This window comes from Gopherus evgoodei, chromosome 18 (genome assembly GCF_007399415.2).
Source record: "Gopherus evgoodei ecotype Sinaloan lineage chromosome 18, rGopEvg1_v1.p, whole genome shotgun sequence".
Lineage (NCBI taxonomy): Eukaryota > Metazoa > Chordata > Testudines > Testudinidae > Gopherus > Gopherus evgoodei.
In genome coordinates, this window is record NC_044339.1 from 13,192,376 (window position 1) to 13,207,726 (window position 15,351).

At 43.3% G+C, this 15,351-nt stretch overlaps 1 protein-coding gene across 7 annotated transcripts in view; it reads left to right on the forward strand.

The window, feature by feature from the left end:
• RERE (arginine-glutamic acid dipeptide repeats) overlaps window positions 1-15,351 on the forward strand; it is a 402,767-nt gene that overhangs the window by 246,752 nt on the left and 140,664 nt on the right. The gene's annotated exons all lie outside the window — the stretch shown is intronic.

Below are 15,351 nucleotides of genomic sequence, written 5' to 3' on the forward strand. Positions count from 1 at the left end.
CTATGTGACTCTTAAGGAAATGTTTGGGCCTGCAAGAGACTGTGTTTAGATAATGTTTCAGGGAGGGTCGTAGATCTGCAGCCATTGGTTGCTTTGGAGGTGGGTGGAGATCGTTGTGATTGAGAACCTGTTTCCCAGGACAAGTGATAGTTCTGGTGATAATTTTTGAAGTATGTGAAAGCCAATAGCATCGTTCTGCTTGCCTATCACAGCTGTATGCAACAAACGTGTGTCTAAAATGTATAGCTGTATGAGCTATACCCACATCTGTTGTAGTGGGCCAAAGTAGCATCTGTAAGAATTCAGACCGGATGACCATATAAAATAGATGGCATTTTCCCCCTTCTGTCTCTCCGACCCCCTGCATGTGAATAGGCATAGAAGCTGCTCAAGCAAACCGGATAGATGTGTGGCAGTTGTTTTTTTGAGGTCAGTGCCTAACTAGGGAAAACTGTGAATAAGTTGTCATTGCTGATTATAAAAAGGATTTGGGGCGCTGTGTATGTTAAGCTAAATGAGCAAAAGGAAACTTGATTCTGCAGTGCTGTTTTGCTCAGAGAACCAGCGGAGCTTGTGCAGTGATGTGTGAAATAGTCAGTGCTGGTCTCATAATGACCTCTGTCTAGCCAATTGGATTACAGATATGATGGACTGGACTTTATGCCACTTTACTGTAGTTCTTGATTCAGAATAACGTGTCTGCCGGTTGTTGGAGTATTGAGTTCTAGGGTGACAGGATGGCTCAGAGTGCTGGTAATAGAACGTATACAGCCTTTTACCTGCAGGTTGCCTGTTCAGTTCCAGCCTGTGCTTGACAGTTCAGTGACCTGGAGGTTACTAGTAAGTAAGTATACACATTGCAGACACTGGCATAGCATTGGCTTGGACATCCTGGTTGCCAGTCTCAGCAGAGTCCAATTAGTGAATGAGCCATAACTGTTGAGTTATCCTCTCACCAGGCCAGATCAGTCCAGTGAATACCATAGCTCCTAAAATTTTGTGCCTCCCTATCTTTGAGTAGTCATTAAGCATGAAATAATTCCGAGGCTGTTTAGCTAGGTGTGGGCTGTTGCCGATTTCTGAGTGGCTGGGGTTGTATATTGTACCAATATGGTACATGAGTGATTCTTAATATTCTTTGCCCTTTTATGTGTATAGATAGGGGAAGTGTTCTTAAAATCTTGCTGAAAAGTTGTGTGTTGGGCTTCCCAAAACACTGTTTTCTAGGTACAGACACATTGGTTAGTGTGAGCCCACCCTTGCTTACTCCTAGTGGGTGGGTTCATTGGGTCAGGGGTAAGGTATGTTGGTGAGGTAGTGCTGCATAGTGTTTGTGCCATTCCTATCCTGGGGATAAACAGGCTTTTGTTCTCCAGGGGTATCTGTCGAGCACCTTTTCTCAGCACTACACGTGTCACAGATCTTTAAAAATGAAAAGATACTGTGTTCTGGCTTAGAAATGAAAGCTCCCTGATATTTATTTTTGAAAAGTATCAGTTTAACTTAAAATAGTGGTGGTGGGAAAAAAATTAAAACCCCTCCAGGTCATAACAGAACATATATATTTGTCAGACAAAAATATTACATTTGGAAAACAAAAAATATTATTTAAAAAGCATGATATTCTAAACAGTTCAGTCTTTGCTAATCACTTGCACATGGTAAAATTCTTGTACATAGTATATATTTCTTACATTAGCACCCAGAAGGCCCCTTGCCTTGTGTTGCTGTACAAACAGACTAAGATGGTCTCTGCCCCAGACAGCTTACACATGACTGTTTCCTAGGAATGCTTTATGATGTACCACTGCTGATCTAAAATACTCTCCTCTATTGCTGTGTTTCATTTTGCACAGTTCTTCCACTTTTCTGAGCCCTTGTTTTATCCCTCACTTTGTCTAGCACCATGTGCATACACACTCATGCAGATTTCTAAACTGATTATCCTGTTTGTAGGAGGGGAGAGAGCCAATCTAGGATGAACAACATTCCTGTTAGGTTTGTGTCTAGGTGTAGGAGCTGGCATGTTTTGACGGAATGAGCTTGGGACTGGAAGCTAGAAACTCCAAAGAGCCATCTCTGCCACTGACTGAGTGGTCTTGGACAAGTCATTTAACCCCTTGGTGTCTGCTTCCCTTCAGCAAAATGTGGGTGACACTTGTTACACAGTGGGTGAGAGGGTGGTGGTGGTGCAGAACTCCTACATTGCAAAGGTGCCTGGAGGCCTTGCCTAAGATGGGGGCCCGTTATGCTAGGAACTAAACGGTTCCTGCCCCAAAGGCCAGTGTTTGAAAATGTAGGTGTGTGTAGGGCCGAGTGTGCACTGGGTGCCACTGACAGATTTCATTGCCAAGTCGTGGTGGTCTGGATTTTTTTATAGCCTTGGTTCATGTTGAGTTGGTGACATTTAGTCAGTAAGATTATACCTAACGCTTTGTTTCTCAGAAAGTTGTAATTTGTTTTTAATTAGAAGTTTTGTTCCTCCACATCAGTGCTGCTGTGCTTACAGTCCCATGTTTCTTGCTTTGTACTTCCCATAGTTTAAGACTTGCATCCCCATTGTCTTCCTTCAGGCCCAGGGAAAGCCTGCTCCGTACCCCCTCAGTGGTCAGAGGGGTTTGCTTTTGGGTGATGCCAGATATCTCCTCTACCATCCAGTTCCTTTGAGGCTGCTGCTATGTCTGCTGCGGTCCCCACTGGCCCAGTGAGCAGGACCAGCGCTGAAAATTTTGTCTCATGCACAGCATGACAGAACTCTGGCAGTAGATCACCAAATCAGCTCTTGGGGACCATGTTATAAGCAATGCAGAATTCAACTGATAAACTGCTCGTGGTTCCAGCTGAGGGAATTATGGTGACCTGCATGTGTGCACTCTCATATTATAGTGGACTTCTGTTTTAGGAAGTGCAGAGATGTTGAACATTGACCGCTTAAAAGTGATACTGATGTAAACACCTTTAACCTGGTATAACTGCATCCACACTAGCAGGTATTGCTACATTAACTATGTAGTTTTCCAGACTGATTGTTATAGCAATACAAAAAACTGTGTACACCGGCTACAAAGATGGCAGAAATCCATACAGAATCTACCATGAAACTAGTCCACTTTTCCAGTCTGTTCATCAGATTGCCCATGTTTGCATCCTAATTTTGAAGGGAGTAAAATACCATTTAATATTAAAGAATGGTAAAAGGAAACTACGTAAAATGACTCATACTTGCAAACAGAATACTAGCAACACAGATAAAGGCAGTCTTAGGCCTGGTCTATACTACGCATTTAAACCGAATTTAGCAGCGTTAAACTGACTTAACCCTGCACCCATCCACACAATGAAGCTCTTTATATCGATATAAAGGGCTCTTTAAACTGATTTCTGTACTCCTCCCCAATGAGGGGAGTAGCACTCAAATCGGTATTGCCATGTCGGATTAGGGTTAGTGTGCCCGCAATTGGATAGTATTGGCCTCCGGGAGCTATCCCACAGTGCATCATTTTGACCACTCTGGACAGCAGTCTGGAGTCCGATGTACTGGCCAGGTAGACAGGAAAAGCCCCACGAACTTTTGATTTTCATTTCCTGTTCGCCCAGCGTGGAGAGATCATCAGCACAGGTGACCACGCAGAGCTCATCAGGTAACACTGCAGTCTCCTGAGAATCGAAAAAGAGCTCGAGCATGGACTGCACGGGAAGTACTGGATCTGATCGCTGTATGAAGAGAGGATTCCGTGCTAACAGAACTCCGTTCCAAAAGATGAAATGAAAAAACATTTGAAAAAATTTCCAAGGCCATGATGCAGAGAGGCCACACCAGGGACTCAGTACAGTGCTGTGTGAAAGTTAAGGAGCTCAGACAAGCCTACCAGAAAACCAAAGAAGCAAACAAAGTCCGGCGCAGGGCTGCAAACATGCTGCTTCTATGCTGAGCTGCATGCAGTTCTAGGGGGGTCCGCCACCACTACCCCACCTCTGTCCATGGATTCCGAGGTGGGGGTGGTAATCGCAGCCATGGCTGAGGATTCTGTGGATGGGGAAGATGAGGAGGACGAGCTTGCAGAGAGCATGCAGCACTCTGTTCTCCCCAACAGCCAGGAGCTTTTTCTCACCCTGACGGAATTACCCTCCCACCCTCCCAAGCAACTATCCCAGACAATGAAACCATGGAAGGGACCTCTGGTGAGTGTACCTTGTCAATATAAGACATTGTTTAAAAGCAAGCGTTTTTTAATGATTAATTTGCCCTGAGGACTTGGGTTGCATTCACGGCCAATACAGTTATTGGAAAAGTCTGTTAACATGTCTGGGGATGGAGCGGAAATCCTCCAGGGACATCTTCATGAAGTTCTCCTGGAGGTACTCCAAAAGCCTTTGCAGAAGGTTTCTGGGCAGCGCTGCTTTATTCCGTCCTCCATGGTAGGCCACTTGACCATGCCATGCATGTAGCAAGTAATCTGGTATCATTGCATGACAAAGCCTAGCTGCGTATGGTCCCGGTGATTGCTGGTATTCAAGCAACATCCGTTCTTTATCTCGCTGTGTTATCCTCAGGAGAGTGATATCGTTCATGGTAACCTGGTTGAAATTCAGTAATTTAAGTAAGGGGATAGATATGGCCGTTCCTCCTGGGCTTTTTGCCTGTGGCTTAAAAGAAATCCTTCCCTGCAGGTAGCCAAGCGCAGGGGCAGGGGGTGCAGGGGTGTCTCTAAAATGTATCTCTTTAAAATACTTCTCTCTCTTTTTTCCCTCCCTCATGCAGCTGCAGATTTTTCAAGTCTCCCTACACCATCTCGAAGGCTATCTCAGATAAGGCGGCGGGAAAAAAAAGACATGAGAAGAAATGTTTTCAGAAATCATGGAAGAGACCCGCAATGAAAGAGCTCATCTGAATGAGTGGAAGGACGTGGTAGCAAAGTATAGGAAAGATGCCAGTGACCGTGAGGACAGGAGGGACGAACGTGAGGAGAGGAGAGTTGCTCGGGATGAGAGGTGGTGGCAGGAAGATCAGCGGTGGTGGGATGCAACTCTGGGGCTGCTGTGTGATCAAACTGACATGCTCTGGCGTATGGTGGAGCTTCAGGAACGGCAGCAGGATCACAGAGTGCCGCTGCAGCCCCTCTATAAGCACCCTCCCCCCTCACCATGTTCCTTAGTCTCCTCACCTGCCAGACGAGTACTCGTGGGGGTAGGCTCCGTGCGCCCGCCCACTCCACCCCCGTGGACAGCCCAACCAAAAGGCTCTCATTATTATGCAATTTTTTTAGTGGCCTTTTCCTTCCCTACTATCCTCCTCCCAAACCCCACCTGGGCTACCTTGTCAGTTCTCCCCCTCTTTTTATAACGAATTAATAAAGAATACTTGATTTTTTAAATGATAGTGACTTTATTTCCTTAAGCAAGCTGTAATTGAAGGGGGTGGGTGGGTTGCTTACAGGGAATGAGTCAATCAAGGGAGGGAGGGTTCATCAAGGGGAAACAAACACAGCAGTCACACTGTACCCTGGCCAGTGATGAAACTGGTTTTGAAAGCTTCTCTAATGCGCACTACTTCCTGCTGTGCTCTTCTAATTGCCCTGGTGTCTGGCTGTGTATAATCGGTGGCCAGGTAATTTGCCTCAGCCTCCCACCCCGCCTTAAAGGTCTCGCCCTTACTCTCTCAGAGATTGTGGAGCACACAGCAAGCAGCAATAACAATGGGGACATTGGTTTGGCTGAGGTCTGAGTGAGTCAGTACTGTGCGCCAGTGTGCCTTTAAACGGCCAAATGCACATTCTACCACCATTCTGCACTTGCTCAGCCTGTAGTTGAACAGCTCCTGACTACTGTCCAGGCTGCCTGTGTATGGCTTCATGAGCCATGGCATCAAGGGGTAAGTTGGGTCCCCCAGGATAACTACAGGTATTTCAACATCCCCAACTGTTGTTTTCTGGTCTGGGAAGTAATTCCCTTGCTGCAGCCATTTAAACAGAGTAGTGTTCCTGAAGACACGAGCATCATGAACCCTTCCTGGCCATCCCACGTGGATGTTGGTGAAACGTCCCTTGTGATCCACCAGTGCTTGCAGCACCATGGAAAAGTACCCCTTGCGGTTTATGTAGTGGGTGCCCTGGTGCTCCGGTGCCAAGATTGGGATATAGGTTCCATCTATTGCCCCCTCCCCCCCTCCGTTAGGGAATCCCATTGCAGCAACGCCATCCACTATGACCTGCACGTTTCCCAGAGTCGCAGCCTTTCGTAGCAGCAACTTAGTGATTGTTTTGGCTGCTTGCATCACAGCAGCCCCCACAGTAGATTTGCCCACTCCAAATTGATTCCCAACTGACCAGTAACTATCTGGCATTGCAAGCTTCCAGAGGGCTATTGCCACTCGCTTCTCAACTATGAGGGCTGCTCTCATCTTGGTATTCTGGCGCTTCAGGGCAGGGGAAAGCAAGTCACAAAGTTCCATTAAAGTGCCCTTACACATGCGAAAGTTTCTCAGCCACTGGGAATCGTCCCACACCTGCAACACTATGTGGTCCCACCAGTCTGTGCTTGTTTCCCTGGCCCAAAATTGGTGTTCAGTGGCTAGAACCTGCCCCATTACCAGCAGGATCTCCAAAGCGCAGGGGCCTGCAGTTGACAGAATTCTGTGTTCATGTCCTCATCACTCTCTTCGCCGCTCTGCCGTAGCCACTGCCTCCTCACTTGGCTTTGCAGGTCCCGGTTCAGCATTGAATGCACGAGGTGTTTAAAACATCCATGATTGCTGTCTTGAGCTCAGCAGGGTCCATGCTTGCCATGGAATGGCATCTGCACAGTTCACCCAGGAAGAAAGGCATGAAACGGTTGGTTGCTGATGCTTTCACGGAGGGAGGGGTGAAGCTGTACCCAGAAGCACCAGCGGCAATGTTTTTTGCCCCATCAGGCACTGGGATCTCAACCCAGCATTCCAATGGACGGGGGAGACTGTGGGAACTATGGGATAGCTACCCACAGTGCAACGCTCAGGAAATCAACGCTAGCCTCGGTCCATGGACGCACACCGCCGAATTAATGTGCTTAGTGTGGCCGCGTGCACTCGACTTTATACAATCTGTTTTAAAAAAATGGTTTCTGTAAAATTGGAATAATCCCATAGTGTAGACATACCCTTAGATTAATACTGACAAAAGTTTAAAATCTCAGTTACTTTTAATCATTTATGTTGATGGTTTTATTCTTGCATTTCACTCATTTTTGACAATGGAAATGGATCAGTTAGTTACACTTTTGTTTATAGTTGAGGAGAGTATTTTTAGGACTAAAGCAACTTTCTACCCCAAATGTAAATCTGATTCAGGAATAAACTCAGTCTGTACCAGAACTTCATGTCCTTGGGGATACCCCTAAGAAGAAGCTGTTTTCCCTGCTGGCTCAGGAAACTTTCCAGCTTCTTGCCTCTTCAGAGAGCTGTGTGAATGTGGGATGTTCCTTCTTCCACTTCCTTCATGTCCTGATTCCTGAAGCAGCCAACAGGACAGAACTTGCGCTGAAGATGCACTGTTGCTACAGGTTTCCTTATTCCAGCATTAGATTTAGTAATTCCAAAATCCATTCCATTTTTAACTAATCCTGAAACTTTTTATAAATAATAAACCAAAAGTTACTCTTGCATTATTTTGCGAAATGCAAAAAAAGAGTATTAAAATTCAGCATAAACTTTTATCCTTGTTTATAGTCAGCTTCTAGTCACTTTCATTTCCTGGTTCTATCCTGTATGTCAAGAGGAGACTTCTAATAGAGGAAGGGATCTTAAATCTTGCAGAATGAAGAGATAACAAGATTCAGTGGCTGGAAGCTGAACATTCAATTTGGTGCAAATTTTTAACAATGATGAAAATTAAGCATTGGAGCAAGTTACCAAGTTACGCAGTGGATTCTCCATCCCTTAAAATCTTTCAAAACAAGATTGCATGTCTTTCTAATGAAAAGTTGTGTCTCACCCATAACTGCGTGGTGGTTTATGTGAGAGTTCGGACTGATGATCATAATGGGTCCTACTCATCTTAAAATCTGAGAGCTTTTCTACACTACCGTGCAGGTCAGTCTAAGATATGCAGCTTCACCTGTGTGACTGCTTACCGCAGTGTCAACTGCTGATGCTCTCCTGTAGACTCCACTTGCGCTCCTCGTTCCAGTGGAGTGCCAAAGTCAATGGGAGAGCGTTCAGCGGTTGATTTATTGCATCTATACTAGATGTGATAAATTGACCCTCGCTGGATTGATTGCTGCATGCCGATCTGGCAGTAGTGTAGACAAGCCCTCAAGAGTCCTAATTTTGTATCACTTGAGTTTCCAAATTTGTGAATGTTTCAGTTTTGTGTTTAAAAAAAAAAAGTGAATTGCAATAATATTACATATTAATAGAAATTAATCGTTCACAAAAACTCTTCGAATCGCGTTGTTTTGTACATTCATGCTCTGCTCACCACTCCTACGTTCACACTATTTTTTTCCAGGGTAAAAATTGGGGCCTTAATCTAGCTGATAGTGTTCCTTTTAAGTTTAAATTTTCTAAGGCAAAATAAAGAAACAAACCACCACCACCAACAACAAAAAACCACTGCCATGCACTGCTTTAAAGTGTTTGAATTTTGGAAGTGCACTGATGAAGACTAGTAAGCCAGTTAGTGCTGAACAGGCAAAAGTGTTCATCAAGCTTTGTGGCTTTGTTGTCTTTTATGTTCTTAAGTGTGTGGGTGGTGTGGTGTGCTCTTTGGGGTGTGGTAAGGAAAATTTTGAACGCTTTTTTATAGATGCACAATACTAAGTAGGAGAGAATGCTATTCTGTGAAGCGTCTCTTGAATGATATACTGGCTGCATTCCCGGACTCTTGTTAGCCTCTTTGTTAAAATTATGTCACTCCTCTGAAGGGAAACAGAGATAATTTTCCTTTCTCCAATGGAATCTCCCCTCGGGATACTGCAAGCTCATCCATGCCTGAGATTACTTATAAATATTTCTGAAGAGCAATTTTTTTGACTCAAGAATGGACCACCTGTACCAAATGACAAATATTTTCAAAAACTTCTATTCCCTCCTGAGGAATTCCTCCCAGACACGTCTCAGATTGTACAAATTTAGCACAAATGAACAATCGCCATAGTTCATCATACGAGTTGTCCATCTAGCCTTCTATCCTGTCTGTGATAGTAGCAGTTCAGATGCTTCAGTGAAAGGTGCAAGAAACCCATGTAGAATTTTGCTCCTGTGTTCCGATGCTTTATTTTGTCACTTAGCTAGTTTCTAGCCTTTACTTTACGTTTCACCATGAGTACTAGTATCAATTAATGTAAATTCCAAGTTGCTCTGTTTCTTTGTGTTGAAAAACTTCTTCTGGACTCAACTTTGGGTATTTGTGCACTTGCAGGATCTTTTCTTTCCAGACCCAGAGATCTGCTGCTTCTCAGGCTGCCAGAGTTTTTTCTTTGCTTTCTGAAGGTTTTCCTGTGCACTGTGATCTTTCGGATTAGTGATGTGTATATGTTGCACTGGAAAGCAGTTTGTGGTGAGCAAGTGTCTAAAATTATTCCCAGAGACCTCCCAAGAGTAGAGCAAAAAAGATTTTTGGAAAGGTGCATTGTGGATGCAGCATTTAAGTCTGCTTGAAGCCCCATTTCTGCCTCAGCTTGGTTAATTATATATCTCAGTATACAGTGATCAGGGAAGATTCTGCCAAACAGGAGAGAGCTTTAATCCTCAAGGGTGGCCTGAGATGCTGTCTTATAAATTGGTTTGGTTCTTTAAAAAAACAAAACCCAAAACAACATTTTTATTGGCACAAAGGCTCCTAACTGTTGGTAGGAGGCACTGTTCTGGGTACCCAAGGAAATTAGTCCTTGAGGGTGCGTCTCAGAGAGGAGATGGTAATAGTGTGGATGGTGACTGCAGCGGAACATAAGTGAGCCTTTGAGTGCATTGTGTGGAGAAATGAGTTGGTGATGTCCACTGGATTAGATACCAAGATCCCCACCACTCTCTCCATGCTCGTAATCCGGAATAAAAGTATACAATTGTTGCATCGTATGTTTTTCACATAATGACATTTTAAATTTTTATTGCTAGATGAGGCAGTATCTGACTAAGCATATCTGTGCAGCATGCACCTGACTCTTGGCCTCCAAGGTCAGTCCCATGTATTTCCTCTCTTGATTGGCAGAATAGAAACAAGGGAATACTAACTGCCAGGAGCACTAGGTCTAAACATCAGCTTTGAATTTCAGGCTCTCATGTACTTTAATGATGCCAGAAGAATTGGGCAGTGCAGAGAAGTGCTTTACTTGCTTCCTCAAAACTGCATGTCACCCCCAGTAGTCCTGACCTGAGCCCTGCACAACACTGACCAACGCTTCAGTGGTGACATGCAGCACCTCTGCTCTTCAGTCCCTGAGCCTGCCCTCCTAGCTCTTCCATTGCACTTCGGGCTCACTCTTCAACACCTCTCCCTATTGCAGGCCCCAGCCCATAACAGTTCTTCTAGGGCAGAGGTGGGCAAATGTGGACTGTGGGACCGTCCTGCTGGCCCCTGAGCTCCTGGCTGGGGAGGGTACCCCCAGCTTATCCCCTGCTGTCCCCCCTCCCTCACAGCCTCATCTTACCACACTTCCAGTGCTCTGGCTTGCTGTTCCTGCTGCTCAGAGCCGGGGTTGGATAAGGGACAGAGGGTCCCGGGCAGGGGGCAGTCAGGGGACAGGGAGCAGGGGTGGTTGGATGGGGCAGAATGGTCAGGGGATAGGGAACGGGCAATTGGATAGGTGTGGGAGTCCTGGGCAGCCTGTCAGGGGGCAGGGATGTGGATATGGGGTGGAGTCCTGGGGGGCGGTCAAGGGGCAGGGGGTCCTGGAGGTTGGCGGTCCAGGGACAAGAAGCAGGTGGGGTTGGATGGGTCAGGGATTCTGAGGGGGGTAGTCGGGGCAGGAAGTGTAAGGGGGTGGGGGCCAGGCTGTTTGGGGAGTCACAGCTTTCCCTACCTGGCCCGCCATGCAGTTTTGCAACCCCGATGTGGCCCTTGGGCCAAAGTTTGCCCACCCCTGTTCTAGGGCATTTCAGTCCTGGCGTGAACAACTCCCTGCTATTCTGAAATGGCATCGTTTCTGTGAGCAGAAACCATCAGTCTTGGCAAATTCTACTAATGGGATACTGGTTTCTTGCTGCAGATAAATAGATGAGTGACTAAACCAAAAGGGCTAAACCAATTTCTGTGGTGAGCAAAGTTACATACGAACCTAGATCACAAAATAGCCCGACCTGGAAACAAAAAATACCTATTTTTAAATGTAGTGCATTAAGGCTTTGCACCATCCTGTCTTACCTCCTCTTTTTCATTCTCATCTTCACCACTTAACTGCTTTCTTTCAAGGGCACTCGTTGGCCTTGAACCCTCGAACCCCCTATTGCATTAGGATTGAAAGGATAATGCTTTATTCAAGTGAACATCTCCTAGCTGTTCCGAACAAGCCTCTCCTGGATTAGAGACTGCTAGTGCTTTGCCCTGCTCTGCTACGGATACTTCTACCTTTTTGATATTCAGTTGCAGGCTTCCATCTCCTTTCTGTCCAGCCCCTGTTTACTTCATAGAATACAATGTTTCCATGGCAACAGGTTACTTTTCAAAGGGAACATCTTGTCATTATATTTAATCCACTGCAGCTGAAGAGGACTGAAATATTAAGTTGTTGTTGCTATGGCTACTGCTTTGTTACATCAGTTTCTTTTGTGTCAGATTTTATATACTGTATGGGGTCCTTTTTTCCCTTTTCCGTGGAATAAACAGAGAGCCCCTTCGTCTTATTGTAATTGTGCTCCATTGATATAATTTGGCTTCCAAGTCTATAGTACATTTTCGTTTCTGTAGCAAGAGTTTTCTTCCCATTTTCATATTTATCTTGGGGTGGTGGAAGTTGGCTGAAAAAGTATCTGATAGGAATTATATGTCTCACTGAGGGGCAAAGGTCTTGTGAGCCGTAGGAAGCGCAAAACAGTTAGAAAGAGGCCCTCCTCCCCACCCAAAAAAATTGCAGAACAGTTAATCTTCCCTTGCCCCCATCCCATTCCTGTCCCTCAAAAAAAAAAAATCTCTTTCCTCTTCCATTTCGTTACTTACCTTTTGGGTCTGTGGTATGTACTGAGGAAATTGCAAGAGGAATGACGATAAGGGAAAGAGAACATTATATGGAGAGAAATGCGAATATTGGGTGATTGGAGGGCATTTTGGGTTTTCCCATCTAACATCATACAAATGCTGTTAGGAAAATGGGAGCCAAGATTTGGATTGAATGTACATTGACAATTATATCTAGGATGCTGGAGCATAATAAATATTGAGAATTTGCATGAAATGTATTATTGATTCAAGTCAGTGTAAAGCAAATGAAAGCTGTAGCTAGGTGTGGTTAGAATTAACATGAGGTTAAAATAGTATTGATTTTTCTCAGGGTCCTTTGGCTTGTGTTGAAATTACTAGTAGGTTAATAACTACATTTACAGCTTTGTTTAACTGTTTGGTTTTTAACAATATGAAAATATTGTGAGTGCCCGTAACTTGTTTTAAAATGAAGAATACAGAAGAGATGAATCTGATGAGTTTTTTTGGCTGTTTGTTCTTAATTCAGTGCTTATGACATGGAGGTTTTTATAGTAGGTTTAGCTGCATTTGAACATCATGTGCATAGGCAACAGAAGCACACCCAAATTTGTCCCCTTGAATCCCTTAGTTCCAATTCTGAGTCTCTTCAGATCTTGCTCATCCTGATGACCTGCATGATAGTTTCGCAATATGGTGAAAGCTCTTTTAAGGTCACATGATCTCACTTGTTCACTTAAACCCAGGTCTCCAGCCGTGAGCAGCTAATATATTAACCACTGAACCAGCTGCCCCTTTCCCTCTTTTGGCAGCTGTGGTGGATACGTGTTTCTTTTTTCTTTAGATTTCACTCCAGTTCTCAACTTGAGACCTGGCTCAGAACACACTGCATTTTTCAGATGTAGAAAAGATGTTTTATTTTTCCAAAAGGAAAAATGGAGGCCCAGAAAACGGCTCAGGGAGTTCTCCAGCTTTTTAGATCTAGTCCAGGAGTCGGCAACCTTTCAGAAATGGAGTGCCGAGTCTTTCTTTATTCATTCTAATGTAAGGTTTTGCATGCCAGTGATACATTTTAACGTTTTTAGACGGTCTCTTTCTATATGTCTATAATATATAACTAAACTATTGTTGTATGTAAAGTAAATAAGGTTTTTAAGGTGTTTAAGAAGCTTCATTTAAAATTAAATTAAAACGCAGAGCCCCCCAGACCAGTGGTTAGGAGCCAGAAGCGTAAGTGCCACTGAAAATCAACTTGCGTACCGCAGGTTGCCTACCCCGATCTAGTCCATGGAACATTTATTCTGTTCTGATGTATGCAGTAGTGATATGCAGAATGTTCTTCTTTCTAGCTGTTCATGTGCCCCTTACAGAATGAGCTGAGACACTAAAACTTTCTGCTGATATGCTGAGGCATTTCCAGGCCTGCAGCTTTTAATACCCCCTTGAGTCTCTCTTGCTAGATCTCTTCCTGGGTACTGAGCCCTAGTGCAGAAAGATGCTCAGGAATGAATGGTGAATTTAGCATCTTGTTTTTCTCACTGCACAGAGCTGTGATAATAAAGGAAGTGGATAATTTACCGTAAGTTAGAAATTCTCATTCATCATAGGAGGAAACTTTTTTTTTTTTAAATAAAAATTAAATTCATTTGAATTCAACCTCATTTTAAATGGTGGATTTTTAGTTTATGATGGAGCAAAGAAATGACCGAGTTAGAAAATAAATGTGTACCCTGTATTAAAGCTATATCTTTGTGTACATGCAGATATTCTTAGATTAGAGGAATACATTTTGATAAGTATTTAATCTTTTATGTGGACTAGTAGTTTTAGGAAGCATTTTGGCATTTAACTTTTTGGTGCTTATTTTTGTAGCAGGAAAGACTCATCGAGCTAGTGGTTAAAACATGGGACTGGGATTTCTGATGACTGGTTTCTATTCCTGGCTGTGACAAACTCCCTATGTGTCCTTCAGCTTCCTTTGCCTCAATTTTGTCATCTGTAAAATGGGGGTGCATAAAAATTGCCTACTTCACAAATTGAGGTTTAATTTATTGTTTGTGAAATACTTTGAGACCATGGGATGGAAAGTGCTGTAGAAGTGCAAATGGATGCTAAAAAAATTTCCATGATTCTTAATGTGCTCTTGTCAGTTCGAGTTGGATATTCTTGTTTTAATACAGGTTAGCATTTACTGTCTTGATTTTTGGTTTTAGAATTGAGAGAAATTGTTACTAATTTCTTCATCCTTAATTCACCCCAATGTGCCTATAACGACCACTGGGGAACGTATGGGTCAGTAACTAACCTCATGTACTTTTGCCATACTTTACAGTGACTAGGTACATGGTTTAAGTCAAGGTTTATGTATTTACTTTTCCCATATGAATCAGATAAAATTATATATATGTGCACACAGTTCTCTTAAATAATTTTCTGGAGTCTGCTCATGATTTAGCATCATTTTAGTGTCTTGCAGTTACTGAGATTTTATGCTCAAAAGTTTGTATGAGTACATTTAAATGGACTTACTGCAGTAATTGTCTCTCTTATATAATGTGTCTAAATGTAATATTTTGAATTATAGGAATTAATACTAAAATAAATAAAATGTATACATATCTATTTATACATATAATAAAATAGTTTTTAAAATAGAGTTCTTGCAGAACTGTCACTCCTTAAGATATTTAAACCTCTTTGGAGTTTGTTGCACTCCTTAATACGTTTTGTTAGGGTCCTGAAGGGCAATGCAGTATCTCTAGCTGTAGCTGCATTATGCGACCACAAGCACATATGTAAGCAAAGAGCATTTGTTGAGTCTGATTGGTCAGAAAGATTGAGCGCCTGATATTCCAAACAAAGTCAATGGCAGTCAGCGTGCTCAGCTTCTCTGAAAATCATGCCATGTGTGTTAAACTGTTTTGCAAAAGTGTGTCTCCTAAAAGATGAGCTTAGCCGATAAACTATAATTTCAGTGTTGGTAGTGTCTGTCTGCTGGTTATATTTCAAGAAATTTTAGCAAACAAAAGAGGTTGTGAGAGGAGAATAAAGATGCAGATTTGCTTTCCCATTTTTTTTCCTCCAGAAGTTTAAGAAATTATTTCCATGCTGTCAGATTGCTATGCTGGCTGTATTGTTGCCTTAGAGAATATAAAACTTTCTTCATTCTTGAGCTACTCCAAGTATTTCCGTAATAGCATTAAAGAGAGAGTTGATTTTTCTTCTTTCAACATATGGTGACACT